This window comes from Triturus cristatus, chromosome 3_1 (assembly GCF_964204655.1).
Source record: "Triturus cristatus chromosome 3_1, aTriCri1.1, whole genome shotgun sequence".
NCBI classification, from domain to species: Eukaryota; Metazoa; Chordata; class Amphibia; order Caudata; family Salamandridae; genus Triturus; species Triturus cristatus.
Window position 1 is genome coordinate 215469217 of NC_140583.1, and position 19165 is coordinate 215488381.

General features: G+C 53.4%; 1 protein-coding gene across 3 annotated transcripts in view; it reads left to right on the plus strand.

Annotated features, from left to right (window-relative positions):
• Positions 1 to 19165, plus strand: part of SCAPER (S-phase cyclin A associated protein in the ER) — a 3109515-nt gene that overhangs the window by 3076492 nt on the left and 13858 nt on the right. The gene's annotated exons all lie outside the window — the stretch shown is intronic.

Below are 19165 nucleotides of genomic sequence, written 5' to 3' on the forward strand. Positions count from 1 at the left end.
CTATGGCAGACCAGCGCGAAGAGCCGGACTGGATAGAGGAACTGGGTGAGGCCAGTGGTCTGTATGCATCCCCAGACCTTGGAATGCTTTCTCCCCCTACCGTGGCTACGGAGGAGAGAGCCTCCTATGCTGTGGTGTTGCGTAGGGCGGTTAAGGCCTTGGGCCTTGAGCCTTGAGCTACCTATGGTGGCAGCCAGGACCAACCTCCTGACCGAGGTGCTTTAACCAGCAGCAGCCTCTTCGGAGCCCCTGCTACCGTTCAATGAGGCTCTCGGCCTCATTGAACGTCAGCTTCTGGGCACTAAGTCCAAGCCCAGCACTGGGGCACCTGTGGATAGAATGATTGCCCGATGTCACCACCCAGATCCGTGCGACCCCATTTTCCTCTCCCAACACCCTACCCCGAGAGCTTGGTAGTCCAAGCCTCAACATCCAAAGGTGTGTTCCCTTCTGCTCCTCCAGATGGGAAATCCAAGAAGCTGGATCATCTTGGGAAAAAGAGGTTTTTCTCCGCCAGTTTAGGACTTCAGTCCGTGAACACTGCATGTCTCTTGGGTCTTTACACCCACTCTGTGTGGGACGGTGCGCAGGTGCTGCCGCAGTGCCCGGAGGAGGCCCGGGCCTTACTCTCCCGTGCAGTCGCAGAAGGGAGAGGTGCATTAAAGTTTGTCATTCGCTGTGGGCTGGACACCACCTACTTGCTAGGCAGGACGATTTCACCGTCCGTAGCCCTGAGAGACTACGCCTGGCTGAGGTCCACTGACTTCTCGGGCGATGTCCAATCGACTCTTTTGGACATGCATTTTGATGGCTGTCACTTGTTTGGCGACAAGGCGGACAATGCGCTTGTGCGCTTCAAGGACTCTAGCGCTATGGCCAGATCCTTGGGCCTCGTTACCACCTCTCGCCCCACACAGTCTGCTTTTCGCCCCTTTCGTGGCTACGGAAGGGGTGCCCCACCATGTTCTACCCAGAGCCACAGACCTGCGCAAACAGCCCAGACTGTGCGGCCGAGGACATGGGACCCACCGCCGTGGGTCTAGGGGCCAGCGGGCAGGCCAGTCCACGAGTGCCTCCTCTGCAGCAGCCTCCAAACCTTCCTAGTCCAACCTTTCAGGGCCACCAGTTGCCAGTGGGCAGCAGGATGCACTATCACCTCCCTCACTGGCAGAACATCACGTTGGACAGGTGGGATTTGCTGATAGTTCGAAGGGGCTGCTTCCTCCCCTACGAGACGACCCCTCCCTCCATGCCACCATTTCTCCATCACATGTCGGAGGATCACTTGGCCCTTCTCCGTCAGGAAGTTGCAGCTCTCTTGGCCAAGGGAGCTATCAGCGAGTCCCAGTGCCAGAAGTAGGTCGTGGTTGCTACTCCCACTACTTTCTGGTGCCCAAGAAGGACAAAGGCCTGCGTCTTATCTTAGACATCAGAAGGAGAAGTTCAAAATGTTGACATTGGCTCAGGTATTGTCTGCCCTCAACCCTGAAGACTGGATGGTAGTGTTGGACTTGCAGGAAGCTTATTTTCACATCCCCTTCCTGTCAGCCCACAGGTGTTACCTACGGTTCACAGTAGGCAACAAGCATTTTCAGTTTACCGTGCTCGCCTTTGGCCTTACCAGCGCCCCTTGAGTGTTCACAAAAGTGATGGCAGTGGTCGCAGCTCATCTACGCAGATCAGGGGTTCCAGTCTTCCCCTATCTCGACGACTGGCTGATGAAGGCGGGCTCGGCCCAGGCTGTCATTTCCCACTTCCAGACTTCAGCGGACCTCCTGCACTTGCTGGGGTTCACTATCAACGTGCTGAAGTCACACCTGATTCCCTCTCAGAAGCTCCTTTTCGTCTGAGCAGTTCTGGATAAAGTGCAGTTTCGGGCCTCCTGGGCAGCGATTCTGGGATATTCGGGCTACGATACCAATATTTCAGCCTCTATCCCGGGTGTCGGTGAGGATGACCCTGAGGCTGCTGCGCCTCATTGCATCCTGCTGGTAGACTATGCCAGGTGGCATATGCAGACTGTGCAGTGGGACCTGAAGTTCCAGTGGGCGCAGTATCAGGGGAATCTTTCAGATGTCGTCCAGATCTCGGAGGGCACTGCACACCAATTGCTGTGGTGGCTAACAAACCAGGATTGGGTCAGCAGCAGATCCCTCTCCCTTCCTCAACCGGACTTCACATTGGTGACAGATGTGTCGCTTCTGGAATGGGGCGGGCATATGGGAGCGGCGAAGATCGGAGGCCTCTGGCCGAGTCCGGGCTCCACATCAACCTGCTGGAGCTCCGGGCGATCCATCTTGCACTGAAAGCATTCCTTCCTTCTGTCGAAGGAAGTGTAGTGCAGGTGTTCACGGACAACACCACCGCCATGTGGTACTGCAACAAATAGGGCGGAGTGGGGTCGTGGACCCTATCTCAAAAGGCTCTCCGCGTCTGGACGTGGCTGGATCATCATGGCATGTCCCTGGTGGTTCAACACCCGACAGGTTCCCTGACCGCCAGGGCGAACAAACTCAGCCACTGGTGCATGATGGTTCACAAATGGCGTCTTCAATCGGAAGTGGTGCAAGGTCTCTTTTGGCAGTGGGCAGAGCCTTGGTTAGATCTGTTTGCCACTGAAGAGAACACGCAATGTCAGCAGTTCTGTGCTTTGAAATTTCCAAGGCGGCACTCGCTCAGCGAAGCTTTTTGTCGCGAGTGGAATTGCGGTCTTCTATACGCCTTTTCGCCTATATCACTTCTGCCCAGAGTGCTGAAGAAGATCAAGCGCGACCAAGCACAATTCATTCTTGTGGCCCTGGATTGGGCACGAAGAGTCTGGTATCCCAAGCTTTTGAACATGGCCATCGATCCTCTGATCGGACTGCGCCTTCGGGAGAATATTCTATCGCAGCAGCAGAGGATGGTCCTCCACCAGAACCTGTCCAGCCTCTACCTCCTTGCGTGAAGAGCGGCGACAGTTGACAGCTTTTGACCTTCCTCCCGAAGTATGTAATGTCATCTTGGCAGCCAGGCGTCCCGCCACTAAAACGGTATATGACTGTAGATGGAGAAAATTTGTAGCATGGTGCACAGCAAAGACTGTGGATCCCCTTTCTTCCTCTCTTTCAGAGGTTTTTCTCTTCCTTCTTTCTTTAGCCCAGCAAGGCTCTGCTCTGGGCACCCTTAAAGACCATCTTTCGGCCATTTCGGCCTTTCTTCGCCTTCATGATCAGCCTTCTCTTTTCAAGCCCCCTATTGTAAATAGATTTCTCTATTACTCACCTCTTTCCTCCTATTCCTTTCGTAATGCCCCATTGGGACTTGAATCTGGTCTTAATCTACCTCATGTGTGCTCCTTTCGAGCCACTACATAATTATCCTCTCAGACTATTGACCTTGAAGACTGCTTTTCTGGTTGCCATGTCCTCTGCTCTCAGGGTGAGTGAGCTTCAGGCTCTTTCTTCTAAACCTCCTTTCCTTGCCGTTTATCCAGACAAGGTTATCCTTGGAACTCGACCTACTTTTCTTCCCAAAGTGGTTACCTCTTTCCACATAGGTCAGACCATCACTTTGCCCACCTTCTTCCCGCCCACATCCTTCTAAAGAGGAGGAGAGGCTCCATCGTCTGGATCCAAAACACGTGCTATTATTTTATCTGAATCGCACAAAACTATTGCGGGTGGATGATCGACTCTTTGTTGGTTATGTGGGCGCCAAGAAAGGTCGGACCGTGCAAAAGAGGGCCATCTCTCGATGGATCGTCCTTTGCATTAAAATCTGTTATTCCTTGGTGAAAAAGGAGCCTCCGGTAGGACTGGGTGCCCATTCCACCAGGGCGACGGCAGCCAATACTGCTTAGGGACATGGAGTCCCCCTCAGTGACATCTGCCAGGCAGCCACGTGGGCATCACTGCACACGTTCACAAAACATTACTGCCTGGATGGTTATTTCCGGAGAGATGGCTTGTTTGGCCGTTCAGTTCTCCAGGACTTTCTGGTGTGAATTTGGTTCGCAGACCCACCTCCGGGGTTGGTATTGATGGGGTGTCTATTCTAAGGTAAGGAATCTATAACTAATAGTCTCTTTCAGATGAACAAGTTACTTACCTTCTGTAATGATATATCTGTATGAGACATATATTAGTTATAGATTCCTTACCACCCCACCCATCCTCCCCGCTCGGCGAACTGATTTCTAGAGTAAGGGACTCCCTTTCAGGGCCCTAGTTTTGTGCACCAGTGTTCAGTGTCTTGTATGGCTCTGCGCTTCTGACGTGGAATGTTGTGTAAAGAACTGACGTCAGCACGCAGGGGCAGCGTCTAAGTAGATTCTGCGAAGTCATTCCGACGATCATGCTGACAAACCTACCGACGCGCAGGGGTACTGATGAAGAAAAATTCTCCGGATCCAGTCTGACGCCTGGGGATAATTCTAAGGTAGGGAATCTATAACTAATCTATGTCTCTTACAGATCTATCGTAAGCGAAGGTAAGACACTTGTTCATCACTAACAGCTCTCTTTATGGTACTCACTCAATCAAGGACTGATTACACACACTCAAAGACAGAATCTAGACCAATGAGGAAAGTATAAAAAAAGGTATACTTATGTTTTATTTCTAGAACCAATCATGACTTGGTACAGGTAAGTAGAATATCCTTTCAAATCAAAACTTTACAAGGAAATTCAGTTGTGAATGGAATTGTAATTGTTACAGGTTTGTATTTGCTTTTAAAATAGTTTAGAATACATAGAAATTACCTTTGACTACTTTTGCACTACTTTTGGATTACATTGGCTACTTGGGTGATATACCTAGCCATCACACCCTGGATCCTACAATACAAATGTAAGTAAGACACTTTGGGTAAAGCACAGTTACTTTCTTTCATACAAAAACATGTAATATTGGTTCCTACAGAAAAAAAGAGTGTTAACGGCATACAGGTAAGTAAACGCCCTGCAGATATGGCTTTTTAGGGATTAGAACCAAGGTTCCACTTGGTTCTCATATTACACCACCAGCGGCACTAGGGCAGTCGGGTGAAGAGTGGAGGTGCCCAACGTTAGCCCATGGGGCTAGTGGGCACCTCGGTTAGGGGCTACTCACGGTCAGGCCACTCGTTCTTGGGAGCCAAGCTCTTAGAATTAAGGTCAGGGCAAAGGCGATACCAGGTCAGCACCAAGTCTACGCCACCAGCGGGTGCAGGGTGCTTAGGAGGTGTCGAGAGCCCAGTGCAATCCTATGGGGGTTGCCGGTTTTAGATTTTGGCAGCCGTCCCGGTCCAGGAAGTGTTCTGGGAGGAAGCAACAGCTGGGCAGGTAAGTTGGAGGGCTCAGGATGTAGGTGCACCTCAGGTCATCTTCTCCAGGGCGCAGAGCGGTCAAACGCAGGAGTGCCTTTTAAAGTCAGATTTCATCTTCCTAGGCCACTCACAGATTGGGGGGGGGGAGGGCTTCGTGCAGAGGCTGCAGGTGACGTCAGGGAGTCCTGGAGTGGTCAACTCACAGTAGACTCAGACTCTGGAGCTCTGGGGGAACTCGCTGGGACCAGTGGTCCACTTGGACTCAGGCTGTAGGCGACGGGTGCATTTGTGGTTGCAGGCGTCGAGTTGTTTCGTCCTCAGCGGGCTCAGAGTCTGTCTTTAGCGTTTCTTTTGAACAGAGCTGTTGTTTGCAGGAGATTCGATCTTTGTTGAAAACAGTCAGTTCTCCCATTGATTTTGGAGGTCACTGGCTGCAGAATAAGTCGACTTTTGGCACATGATCTCTGGAATCTGCTTCTGGGCCGATAGGGCTGGGGCCAAGTCACTCCTTCTCTACAGTCTCCTCTGCTGTGCAACGACTTTCGTCCTTCTTCTTTGTAGGTTGCAGGAATCTGAGGAGGCAAGGTTTAGGGTCGCTCTGCATACAGGGGTGTGCACGTTGGAACCAATAGGTCCCTTCCTTGGGGTGAGTACACCCCCCTATAATGCCATCCTCCAGTGGGAGGGGGGCATGAGCCTGTCTGTGATTGGTTGTGTCCCCTCATCTTCAAGATGGAGGGGACTCAGATGTGTACTTCACCTCGCCTCCCCCATCTGAGAAGGGCACACCTGTATTCCTAACGTAGTTTTCCCGCCCAATGTGGGGGTCAGTACTGGTGAGAGCCAGTTGCTGGGAGCACCAAAGGCAGGATCAACTAACAAAGGCGGCAGGTCTTTGAAGCTTCCCCTTCATGGACCCACCCCATCCTGGGGGAGGAGGCATGACACGTCTGCCTAGGATGTGGTTTGTTACTGGACCCAGAGAGCGGAGGTCCTCTACCCAGGGGTCCAGAAACCTGTCTGGTGGTGGCAAATAGGGGGGGTAGCCATTCAGGAACCACACCAGGGCTAGTCGTTTTAGGGGGCATCTCTAAGATGCCCTCTGAGTGATTTTTACATTAAATCCCACACTGGCATCAGTGTGGGTTTAATGTGCTGAAAAGTTTGCTCCCAAACATCCCAGATTTCAATTAAGCGATTATGGAGCTGTGGAGTTTGTAATGACCAACTCCCAGACCATATACTCTTTACTGCACTTACAATGTTTAAGAATGGACTTGGACACTGTAGGGGTACTGTGCTCATGCAACTGTACCCTCACCTGTGGTCTAGTGCACCCCGTTAGAGGGGCGACTTACCTAGGCCCCAGGCAGTGGGTTGCAGGCATGGCACACAGGGATGGGTGCCATGCTGACTCTTCACTTTTCTCTGCACAAAAACACACAGCCTGCAATGGCAGTGTATGGGTGTTAAGGATCAGGGCGCCTTAGTGTGGCACAATAGGTGCTGCAGCCCTTATAGGCCTTCCCTGGTCAAAATGCTCTTGGTACCCATGGTACCTTTTACAAGGAGCTTACCTGTGGCCAGAGATATGCCAGTTGTGGGTACAGTTTGGAAAAAGAACATATGCCCTGTGAAGCTGATTATCAGGGACCCAGGGCACATCAAGTCAAAGTGCATCAGAAACCTAGCAAAAAGTGGAGAGTTACTGCAACAGAAAACCACTTTCAAACAGAGTCTCTACCAAATAAAGAGCTACTGAAGGAAAGTAGCTTGTTCTTCCCTACCCCTCCTGTCTGTCTCACAGGGCACTCTGCCCACACTGCAAGGGAGCAGCAAAGAGGGTGGTGGCATCAGAGATCAGAACTGACTGGTTCTCCTGTTAATTTCGTATGACGTAAAAGGATGGAGGCCTCCATCCATCCTAGATCTTCACCCTCTAAACTTCTTCCTTGATAATGACAAGTTCAAAATGCTCCCCCTGGCCCAAGTTCTATCTGCCCTCGATCCAGGAGACAGAACGGTGGTGCTTGACTTGCAGGGCACTTATTTTCACATGCCCGTCCGACAGTCCAGAGATGCTATTTGTAGTTTCAGATAGGTGTAGGAGGCTGGCTCAGCATATGATGTACACCATCAGTAAGCTTACACACAAGAAAGAACTACTCTAGTGTTAGAAAAATACTCCTTTATTTATTAAACAAAACAGTAAGAACTACTTGGTAAATCAACTACACGTAGATATCAGAACCCAAAGAAAAACTTTAAAACAGGTAAGCCTAGGAAAACACATGGGCTCACCTATGGGGGTGCCAAATCAAATACTGAAAAAAATTGGATGTGAGGCGAGTACCTAAACAAAACTGATATCCAAGGATGAAGAAGCCAGGGGAACCACAGAACCACCAAAGATAAGTAGCTAAGGTCCCCCAGGCACCTGGTTGCAGAGGTGTTACACTGGGTCAAATTTTCATTGGAAAACACGGGGAAAGTTGCGGTTGGTATTTTACTGTTTCAGGACCATTACTAAAGGACCCAGAGGAAACCTATTGGATCAAGTAAGGTTGGAGAGCTACCCCGCCTGTGGATACCCAGGGAACCCGGATACCTATACCAGGGAGCCCAGGTGCATAGGCGTGAAATGGTATCAGAACCGCCAGTTGTTGTCAATGGAGGATCTTGGAAGTCAGGGGACTACAGAGTCTCGTGGACCAGGTTGGTGGAACCTAAATGTGGACTCTGGACAAGGAGTACCTGAAAGCTGAGGGGACAAAGCCCAAACCATCCGGAGGTGTCCAAGAGAAGTAGGAGCACAATGTCACTCCTTGTCAGGGTTCTTGCAGTAGCACAAAGGTCTTGATGGAAAAGCTATGGAGCCCAGGCGGCGATGCAGGAGCACAAGAGCCGTCAACGAGCTATACCACAAAAGTCGAGGAATGCAGAAGCCGTCAACGAGCTGACTCAAAACAGTTGAGGAATGCAGGAGGGTTAGGGGCCGGCAGGACCACCATCAAGCCTTGGCAAATGGAACAGTCGGGTTGCAGAAATCCTTGCTTTGGTAGCAAGGTCTATGGGACTAACCCAGCAAGGGTAAGTCAGAGCTGGCCCTCAGCACACAGGAGAGCCAGTAGGAATCGTTGGAGACCCCAGAAGGACCCTCTGGCGGCAGGTACAGGGAGTCGCAAGGAGGCCACAGAAGATGGACACTCACGTCGCAGGGGATGCGGGGAAGATGACACTCTTCGTCTGTATGATGCTTGAGGCTGGGACTTCTTGGAGCTTGAAGATCTTCAGTCAGGAGAGTCGATAAGCCTTGTCAATCGCAACTAGACGCGGTGCACAGGGATGTAGTCCAGGTCGGCTGGAGAGGGATTACAGTCTCCTAAGTTGCAGGGAAGACTGGTCAAGCCTCTAGGGAGCCAACAAACCACCACCTGTGTTGCAGAGTCTGGAGGTGTCAGTGGGACAGAAGGATCAGCAAACTGGTCATTGAGGTGTCTGTGGATGCAAGGAAGTGACTTCTTTACTCCAAGGGAGATTCCATCTTGCTTGGATGCATGCAGAGTTGTGGAAGACTCAGGGATGCATGGCCCCGGAGTTGCAAAAACTTGGAAGAGCACGTAGAGGAAGTTGCAGGAGGCGTCTCCCTACCCGGAGCAGTCTTCTCTTGGTTCCTGGTTCGATCCAGCAGCAGAGTTCCAGTGTGCAACAGCAGAAGAGTCCTTAGACGATATTAGGACGACTGCCAGTTGGTTCTTCAAGATGTGGTCCAGATGAATCTAAGTACCCAGCCTCAGGGGAGCCCTAAGTAATCCTGAAAGGTGGAAGAACACCTTCTAAGGTAACCCACCTATCAGAGGTGTCAAGGACGCAACTCTGAGGACCAGACCAATCTGATGCTCCCAGGGGCCAGGATTCAATATGGCAGAATCATGCGGCCACATGGAGGAGGCCTGGGCACCTCCCAGGGGCGGAGCTGGACAGGGTCTGGTCACTCCCCTGTCCATTGTGTAGTTTTGCACCAGAGCGGGAGCCCAGGGCTTTTGTACTAGTGGAAACTGGTTTATGTACGAGGGTACCAAATGCGCCCTTAAGTGTAGTCTGGTGGTGCACACTACCCAAGAAGAGGTGGTCACACCTCTCCTCTACAGGAAATCCTTTGTTGTACCTTCTCCTGCCCTAGTTAAGCTCATCAGCAGGAGGGCAGAACAGTGTTTAAGGTCGGCAGCAGCATGAGCAGACAGACAGGCCCCGCAAATCTACTTAGGTAGGTATGGGGATCCTCTAAGGAGCCCCTCCAGTACATAGTATCATGCAACTAGTGCTGGAATCAGTGTAGTTGCATGATTCCACTATGTTTGATACCAAACATGGCCAGGTTCGGAGAAGCCATTATGTAGATGAACATCTCAAGTTGCCAGTGTCATACCTTAAAATGGCTCCCCCACACTTACAAAGCCCAGTGAGTCCGGAGTTTGCAGGGGTACCCGCACACTTAGAAATATGCACCCTACATGTGGGCTGTAAGACTTAACTTAGGGGTGAGTTATAGGTCTTGAGTGCAGTGACCGGGGTGTAAGAAAAATCTTATATCTAAAGTGAAAGGTGCATGCACCATTTTATTCAGACTGCGATAGCAGCTCTGCGGACACAATTTGCATAGGCTCCCATGGGTGGCATAATATATATGGGAGACCCCTGGGAGACCCCTGGTGAACCAATGCCCTGGGTATCTCAGCACCATATACCAGAGACTTACAGGGGTACACCAGATTACCAGTTGTGGGGTGTACAAATTACTTGCCAGTTAATTTGCAGGAGAGAGCAGTGTCACTGGGGTCCTGGTTAGCAGGATCACAGTGAACTACATTCAAAATACACTGACACCAGGCAAAACGTGAGGGTAACTATGCCAGAAAAATCCTACTTTTCTACATGACCTCCTCCCCAATGAAAGAAAATAAGACTAACCTTGCCCATTTGAGTCTTCATTTTCTTCGTGGAAATATCTGGAAAGTCCATTTGCGTTGGCATGGTTACTTTTAGGTCAATGTTAACTGAGAAGTCCATCCCCTGTAGGGAAATGGACCACCTAAAATGTTTTGGATTTTCACTATTCATTTGTTGAGCCATAATAGGGGCTTGTGGTCAGTCGGGACAATAAAGTGAGTACCAAACAAGTATAACCTCAACTTCTTTAAAGCCTATACCACTGCACAAGCCCCCTTCTCTATGGCTGACAATGTATCTCTCTAGGGGTCAACCTTCTACTGATAAGAGCTACAGGTTGATCCTGGCCCTCATCATTGAGTTGTGATAACACAGCTCCTATTCCTATCTCAGAGGCATCTGTCTGACCAATAAATTGTTTGGAGTAGGCAGAATAGGGCCTGAGCACATGGCTGCCTTCAGGGAATCAAAGGCCTCTTGACAGCTAACTGTCCAGTTCACCTTCTTGAGCATCTTCTACCCAATCTGAAAGAAAGTTCGTTTTTCGTCAGCAGCACCCCTGCGCGTCGAAAGTTGACATCAATTCTTTTTCCGCGCCAGCCAGTGCAGATCCAGAGAGAGCAGTACCTCCAGTCACTTTTTGACTGACTTTTTGCTGACTTTTGTCGACACCGTTTTCGAGTCTTTGACTCCTGGTGCACTTGAGGGATGCCCGGCTTCAAGGCTTGCGGTTCCTGTAGCCGACTGATGTCAGTGACCGATCCGCACGGCGGTTGCCAGTTTTGCCTGGAGCACGACCATGACTCCAAGTCGTGCTCCGACTGCTGGACCATGAATTCGAAGTCATTGCGGACGCGGTCCCGAAAGCTTCTCGAGGCCTGGCAGTCGGCTCCGCGCCGTTCGAGGTCCCTGTCGCGGAGGAGGTCGAGGGATTGGTCGCAGAGTCATCATCATTCGTCTTCGCACTCGGGGTTAGGTAAGTCGAAGCACAAGAAGAAGTTGAAGAAGCATTGTTGCTCTTCGACTTCTCCCCATCTGTCGGCTGATGCGACGAGGGATGTGGGTGGTGCCCCTCCCGCGGCTCCGTGTGCGCAGCCCGAAGGGTCGACTCCGGATTTCCCTCCCTTCCTGGGACCCGGAGCAACCCCTGCCCAGCTTCGCCAATTTTACGAAGCGATGCATGCCATCTTTGGGCAGTCCTACTCCGCCGACGTGCCTTTAGGCCCCGCGGATTCGGCAGGGGGCCTTGGGCTTTCGACGCCGGCAGCTCCGGCCTGGCACCGCCGGGTCCCCTTGGATCCAGGCCAGGATCCAGATTGGCGCCGGTCGACCTCATTACACCTCCTCCGTGTTGAATCCACTGGCACCACGTCAGCAGCAGACGCCGGTTGTGTCACCAGCCGGCGTCGACCCCTGCCTCCACCTCGAGGTAAACACTGTATACGACGCCGACGGGTTCTTTTGTGCCCCTGTTCTACCCTGGCTCTTTGAGACCAGATTGGCAGCCAGAGGAGGGTGAGGAGGACGGGGAGGGGTCTGGAGACCCTCTAACTGACCAGTTGGGCTATGAACCGGACTGGAGATTGGAACTAGGGGAAGCCAGTGGTCTGGATACATCACCAGACCTTGGCATGTTGTCTCCTCCTACCGTGGCTACAGAGGAGGGAGCATCTTACGCCGTGGTGTTACGTAGGGCGGCCGAGGCTCTTAACCTCGAGCTACCTACGGTGGCAGTCAGGACTAACCTCGTAACAGAGGTGCTTCAACCGGCAGCAAGCTCCTCTGAGCCCCTGCTACCATTTAATGAAGCCCTCACTGACATCCTTTGGGCACCTGGTCCAGGCCCAACACAGGGGCTCCTTTGGCTAGGATGATTGCCCGACGCCACCACCCGGCTCCGGGCAACCTCACTTTCCTCTCCCAATACCCCACCCCTGAGAGCTTGGTGGTCCAAGCCACCACCTCCAAAGGTGTATTCCCTAACGCACCACCTGATAGGGAAACCAAAAAGCTGGGCCATCTTAGGAAGAAGATGTTTTCTTCCACCAGCTTGGGACTGCGGTCGGTAAACACTGCATGTCTGTTGGGCAGTTACACCCATTCCGTGTGGGATACGGTGGCGCAAGTGCTTCCCCAGTGCTCAGAGGAGGCCCGGGTCGTACTCTCCCGTGCAGTTGCCGAAGGGAGAGACGCAGCAAAGTTTACCATCCTCTGTGGGCTGGATAGTGCCGACTCACTAGGCAGGAAGATTTCCACGTAGGTAGCCCTTCGATGCTACGCCTGGTTGAGGTCGACAGGTTTTTCTTATGCTGCATGCCCTTTGATGGTCGTCGCCTATTTGACGACAAGTCAGACAACGCGCCGGAGCGCTTTAAGGACTTTCGGGCTACGGCCAAGTCTTTGGGCCTCTCCACCTCCCGCCCTGCTCAGTCTGTGTTTCGCCCCTTTCATGGCTACGGAAGGTGTGCCCCACCACGTTCCGCCCAGAGCCACAGGCCAGTGCACACTGTCCCGCCCCTGCGCGCCCAGGGACGTGGGAACCACCGCCGTGGTCTTTGGGTCAGCGGGCGGGCCAGTCTACCACAGCCCCTGCGGCAGCAGCCTCCAAACCCTCCTAGTCCAACCTTTCAGGGCCACCAAACGCCAGTGGACGGCAGGATTTGCCATCACCTCCCCCACTGGCGCACCATCATGTCGGACAGGTGTGTTTTGCAATAGTCCCTTCCCTTCGAGACTACCCCTTTATCCATGCTACCTCAGTACCATCGCATGTCAGAGGATCATCTTGCCCTTCTCTAACGGGAAGTTTCGGCACTCTTGGCCAAGTAGCCATCGAGCACGTTTCTGTCCCAGAAGTAGGTCGTGGTTGCTATTCCCACTACTTTCTGGTGCCCAACAAGGACAAAGGCCTGCGTCCTATCTTGGTTCTCAGGAACGTCAACCGCTTCCTCTGGAAGGAGAAGTTCAAAATGTTGACGCTCGCTCAGTTCTTCTCTGCCCTCGACCCTGGAGACTGGATGGTAGCGTTGGACTTGCAGGACACTTATTTTCACATCCCCGTCCCACCAGCATTACCTGTGGTTCACGGTAGGCCACGAGCACGTTCAGTTTACCATGCTCCCCTTTGGTCTTACAAGCGCCCATCAGGCTTTCAAGAAAGTGATGGTGGTGGTCGCAGCTCATCTACGCAGATCAGGGCTTCCAGTGTTCCCCTATCTTGACCCCTGGCTGTCGAAGGCGGACTCACCCCAGGCTGTCGTCTCCCACCTCCAGACTACGGCCAACTTCCTGCATTTGCTGGGGTTCTCCATCAACGTGCCGAAGTCACACGTGACTCCCTCTCAGAAGCACCTCTTCATCGAAGCGGTTCTGGACACGACGCAGTCCCGGGTTTCAGTCAGGCTGACCCTCCGACTAATGGACCTGATGGCATCCTGCTGGTGGACCATGCCAGATGGCATATGCGGGCTCTGCAGTGGGACCTAAAGTTCCAGTGGGCACAACATTAGGGGAACCTGTCCGATAGCGTCCAGATCTCGGAGGGCACTGCACACCAATTGCAGTGCTGGCTAACGAACCAGGATTGAGTCGACGGCAGATCCCTCTCCCTTCCCCAACCAGAGTTTACAGTGGTGACAGATGCATCACTTATGGGATGGGGCAGCCACATGGGGGAGGCGGAGATCAGAGGCCTCTGGTCTCCAGCGGAGTCCGGGCTCCACATCAACCTTCTGGAGCTACGGGCGAACGTCTGGCACTCAAAGCATTCAGGGTTGGGTTGTAGACCCTATATCTGAAAGAAACACGTTAGTTAGATTCCTTACCTTAGAATATCCCCAGGCGTCCGGCTGGATCCGGAAAGATTTTCGACAGCAATACCCTTGCGCGTCGCTAGGCGTCGTCTGCGGCTCCGCATCCGTCTTCGGCGTCGTGATCGCCGGGATGACGTCGTCGGAGTACTTAGACGCCGCCCTCGCGCGCTGACGTCAGTTCTTCCTTTTTCTGCGCCAGTAAGCGCACATCCGGGAAGAGCATACCCTTTTAGTCACTTTTTGACTAAACTTTTTGAACTTTTTTGGTTCCTATTTTGAGTCGACCTCGACTCCTGGTGCCGGTAGGGATGCCTGGGTTTAAGACGTGCGACACCTGTCACCGCCTGATGTCGGTCACGGATCATCACCGCCGGTGTCTCTACTGCCTTGGGGCCGCCCACGATGCCGAGTCGTGCCTCGACTGCCGGGCCTTGACCTCGAAGGCTAGGTGGGCGCGGTCCCACAAGCAGCTCGAGATCCGGCAGTCGGCTCCGCGCTGCTCGAGTTCCCGGTCGAGGGACCGGTCGCGGAGCCGCAGCCATCACCGCTCGTCGGGGTCCAAGTCCTCGCATTCCGGTAAGTCGAGGCACAGCAAGAAGTGGAAGAGATGACATCGCTCTTCTGGCTCCCCTCGCCGGTCGCGGCACTCGGCTGAGTGTTCGAGTGGCACCACCCGCTGCTCCATCGGAGCCGCAAGAGTCGCGTCCAGCCGCATACCCTTTGGTCCCTGGGCCTGATGCGACTCCGGCGATCCGAGACTTCCTCGTGGACATGAGGAGTCTCGCTCCGCCGTCGAAGCCTGCCGGCGCGCCTTCGGGCCCCGCAGGTCCGACTGGGGGGCCTAGCGAGCCGGCGGCTTTGGCCCCAGCGCCGTCGTCGACTTCGGTCCCGACGCCGCAGGCCCCCAGGGGATCCAGGCCTGGATCCCGGTCGACGCCGGTCGACCTTACGACCCCTCTGTGAGAAGTTGGCCTGATATATGATGTTACTAGTTCTAGTGTACACCTTATATCAGTCCAAACAACCCTTATGGTGATTGGTTGTAAAGTCAACCTTATAGACCAGCTATCCTAGTGGTAGCATGGACAAGAGCAGTCGTAGGCTAAACTCTGTATGGCATGTGAAGCCAGCTGTTATACCATTTGCAATCCCTTGAATACCAAATGAAAGGACACCACAACAGATATATATAAAAATAGGATGTATTTATTCTAGTCAAAATACCCTCAGCACTCTTTATGAGATTCGAGGTAAGTACAACACAGTCTTATTTAAGCATACATTAAGTCACACAGGTAAGTAATACAGTTAGGCCCTAGGGGCCACGCAAACCATATATTCAGTAAGTGGTATAAGGACCACTGTCACGAACACAGGTTAGGCCTAGGCCTAGGGAATCGCTGGGGCTACACTATACTACCAGTTGCTAGGCAGTGGGAGGCCCACGGGATTCAGGTGCAGAGTGGAAACAGTCACACGTAATGCGTTAAAGTCGATAGAAATAGTGATGTTAAGAAATTAAGAGTTTTAGGACCCTTCGGAAAGTCGGTTGGGGCTTCTCAATCCCCAGAGCACAACTTCGAGGATGCCTCAGAAGCTGCGCTGGAAGCTAGTAGCCAATTTTCCCAGGTAGCCGGTCCCACGTCTCTCGTCGCCTCCACGGATCTCAGCTCTGCTGGGGATGTGGATCAGGGTCGGAGAAGTCTGGAAGTCAAGGCGCTGGTCGGGCTCTGCAGTCGGTTCCTCGTAGAACTTGGGCAAAGCAAACGGCAGGTCTCTTGTTGGTGCCTGTTTGCACAGGGTGGCCACTCCTTGGCCACAAGGGAGATTCTTCAGTCTTCTTCCACAGTCGAATGTCTAAGGTCCACAGTTTCTGTTCAAGTTGCAGTTTTTCAGGATAATCCAAAGTCCTAGGGACTCAGCTCCCACTCCTATACTAATCTGGGGGGTTGGGTTACCTGCTAGGTCCCTCCTATGGGTGTGACCAGGGAGGGGGGTGGTTACACCCCCTTCCCTTTGTCCAGTTTCGCGCCAGGACTGGGGCTGGAGTGCCCCGGACAATGCATGGGACACCTTGTGTGCCCCAGGCAGTTTCTCGTTTCTTTCATCCCTCCCTGCCCCAATACACTAAGTCCTGTCTAGGGTGGTGCTAGCACCTCCCAAGGCAGGAAACCTATTGTCCAAGCCTCCCTCGCTGGAAGGACTCCCAGCAGCAGGAGGTCAGACTTGTGTCTGTGGCAGCAGCATCCATTTTGTGATGCTGGGGCTCTGGTTAACTTTAACCGGGTAGTAGGTCTTCAACATGTCCTTTCCCTCTAGAAGGGAGGAATACTATCCTCATCGCCAGCAATGGTGTGGGGGTAGTATTCCAAAGTGTTAGACACCTTACACGGCATGTTTTGATAAAGCCAAACCATAGTTACCATAACCGCGAGGATTATAAGGCACTTCAAGAGTATATGGTAGGCGATATCATAGAACAGCTATAAGGACATGGTTCCGAAAGCTGCAGACAGGCTCAGCTCATGATAGAGCACCATCTCACATGTTACCAAGCACTCTGCCTTCAGGATTGTTAAGGCCTGCCATAGGAGTGACTGAAAGGTTACCCATGTGTCTATATATAAGGTAGGTATAGGAATACTATACCTAAGCAAGGGATGATTACACGACCTTGCCCCAGCTGAGTGATCAGCCAGTTGTGTCATGATGGGAGGCCAGCCAGGGGTGGCATAATACATGCTGCAGCCCCTGGTAGGCCTAGGGTACACCCATGCCCTGGGTACCTAAGGTACACTGTACAGGGCCCTAGAGGGTGATCCTTACCAATTGGGTTATGTACCTAAAGTACATAGTGTGAATTTAGAGAGAGAACAGCTGTGCTGTGGGTCTGATTAGCAGGCCCACAGCCACATCTAAGTCGAAAACCAGTGATGCAAAATCAAAATGTGGGGATGAACATAGAAAGCAGACCCTACACTCCTACACCCTCCTTCGGTGCCGCCCCCGGCGCTGTCTTCGGACGACTTTGTCCCCAGGTTTAGTCCGGGCCCGGCGTCGGAACGGCGCCGATGGATGACAGATTCATCTACCGCCCGGCTCTGACCTTTCCACCTGTCTACCAGGAGTCGGATGACGGGGACGTCTGGGAGGGGTCTGAGGACCCTCTGGCACAGCAGTGCCAGTTATCTCAGGACTGGGCAGAAGAGCTGGGGGATGCCAGGGGTCTTGATACCTCCCCTGACACTGGCTTCATCTCTCTTCCTTCCGTGGCTACGGAGGAAGGTGCTACCTATTCTGTGGTGCTGCGCAGGGCTGCTGAGGCTCTTCCGCTAGAGCTCCCTGCAGTGGTCATGAGGACTAACCTCCTCACTATAGTGCTTCAACTGCCGGTAAGCTCCTCGGAGCCTCTGCTGCAGTTCAATGAAGCACTGACAGACGTTCTGTTGGGCACCTGGTCCAAGCCCTCCACAGTCCCTCCTGTGGACCGGAACGTGGCCCGGCGCCACTGCCCCGCACTGGGCGACCCCAGCTTTCTGTCGGTGCACCCCACGCCTGAGACCCTGGTTAGCCAGGCCTCTACCTCCCAGACCGCCTTCCCGTCCGCTCCCCCGGATCGGGAATCCAAAAGGTTGGAACAGTTTGGGAAGAAACTGTTCTCCTCTCTTAGTCTGAAGTTGCGGTCTATCAACACCGCATGCCTTTTAGACCGTTACACCCACTCCTTGTGGGATACGGTGGCGGACGTGCTGCCCCAGTGTCCGGAGGAGGCCCAGACACGGCTCGCCCAGGCTCTTGCCGAGGTGCGGGATGCGGCACGGTACTCGATCCGATGTGGGCTTGACACAACGGACTCGCTAGGTAGGGCAATTGCGACCACAGTGGCGATTCGTCGCCATGCCTGGCTGAGGTCCACAAATTTCTTCGGGAATGTCCAGAGCACCCTCATGGACATGCCCTTCGATGGCCGTCGCCTCTTTGGCGACAAAGCGGATAGTGCGCTGGAGCGCTTTAAGGTCTCCAGGGCTACGGCCAAGTCCTTGGGCCTCTCGGCCCTGCAACCGAAAACTTCCACTTTTCGCTCCTTTCGTGGCCAAGGAAGGGGCGCCCCCACACATCCGTCTAGCCACAGGCCGCAGAACCAGCCTCAACGCGGTCACGGACGTGGATTCCGCCGAGGCGGAGCGGGGGGACAGAGAGCCGTTCAGCCCACATCTACCCCAACAGCATCTGCCTCAAAGCCTTCCTAGTCCGAGCTTTCAGGCCCATTCCACGCCAGTGGGAGGCAGAGTTCGCCATCGCCTGCTCCACTGGCGTACCATCACATCGGACAGGTGGGTGCTGCAAATCTTCCAAAGGGGCTACTCCCTCCCCTTCGAGGCGACCTCTCCAGCCATGCCACTGCAGTACCATCGCATGTCGGGGGATCACTTGCAACTTCTGCAGGAGGAAGTTACGGCCCTCTTGGTCAAGGGGGCCATCAAGCGCGTTCCTGGCCCAGATGTAGGTCGGGGTTGTTATTCCCACTACTTTCTGGTTCCCAAGAAGGGCAAAGGGGGCTTACGCCCTATCTTGGACCTCAGGAGCATCAACGCCTTCCTCCGGAAGGAGAGGTTGAAGATGCTCACCTTAGCTCAGGTTCTGGCTGCCTTAGACCCTGGAGACTGGATGGTAGCGTTGGACTTGCAGGACGCGTATTTCCACATCCCCGTCCTGCTGGCCCACCGGCGTTAACTGCGGTTCACGGTAGGCCACGAGCACTTTCAGTTTACCGTGCTCCCCTTCGGCCTCACCAGTGCCCCTCGGGTGTTCACGAAAGTGATGGCGGTGGTCGCAGCTCATCTGCGCAGATTAGGGGTTCCAGTCTTCCCCTATCTCGACGACTGGTTGTTGAAGGCGGGCTCGCCCCAGGCAGTCGTCTCCCACCTCCATACTACGGCGGACCTCCTGCATTTGGTGGGGTTTTCCATCAACGTGCCGAATTCGCATCTGAATCCCTCCCAGAAGCTCCTTTTCATCGGAGAGGTTCTGGACTCGGCGCAGTTCCGGGTCTATCCACCGGAACAGTGGGTTCGGGATATTCAGGCTCTGATTCCGATCTTTCAGCCTTTAT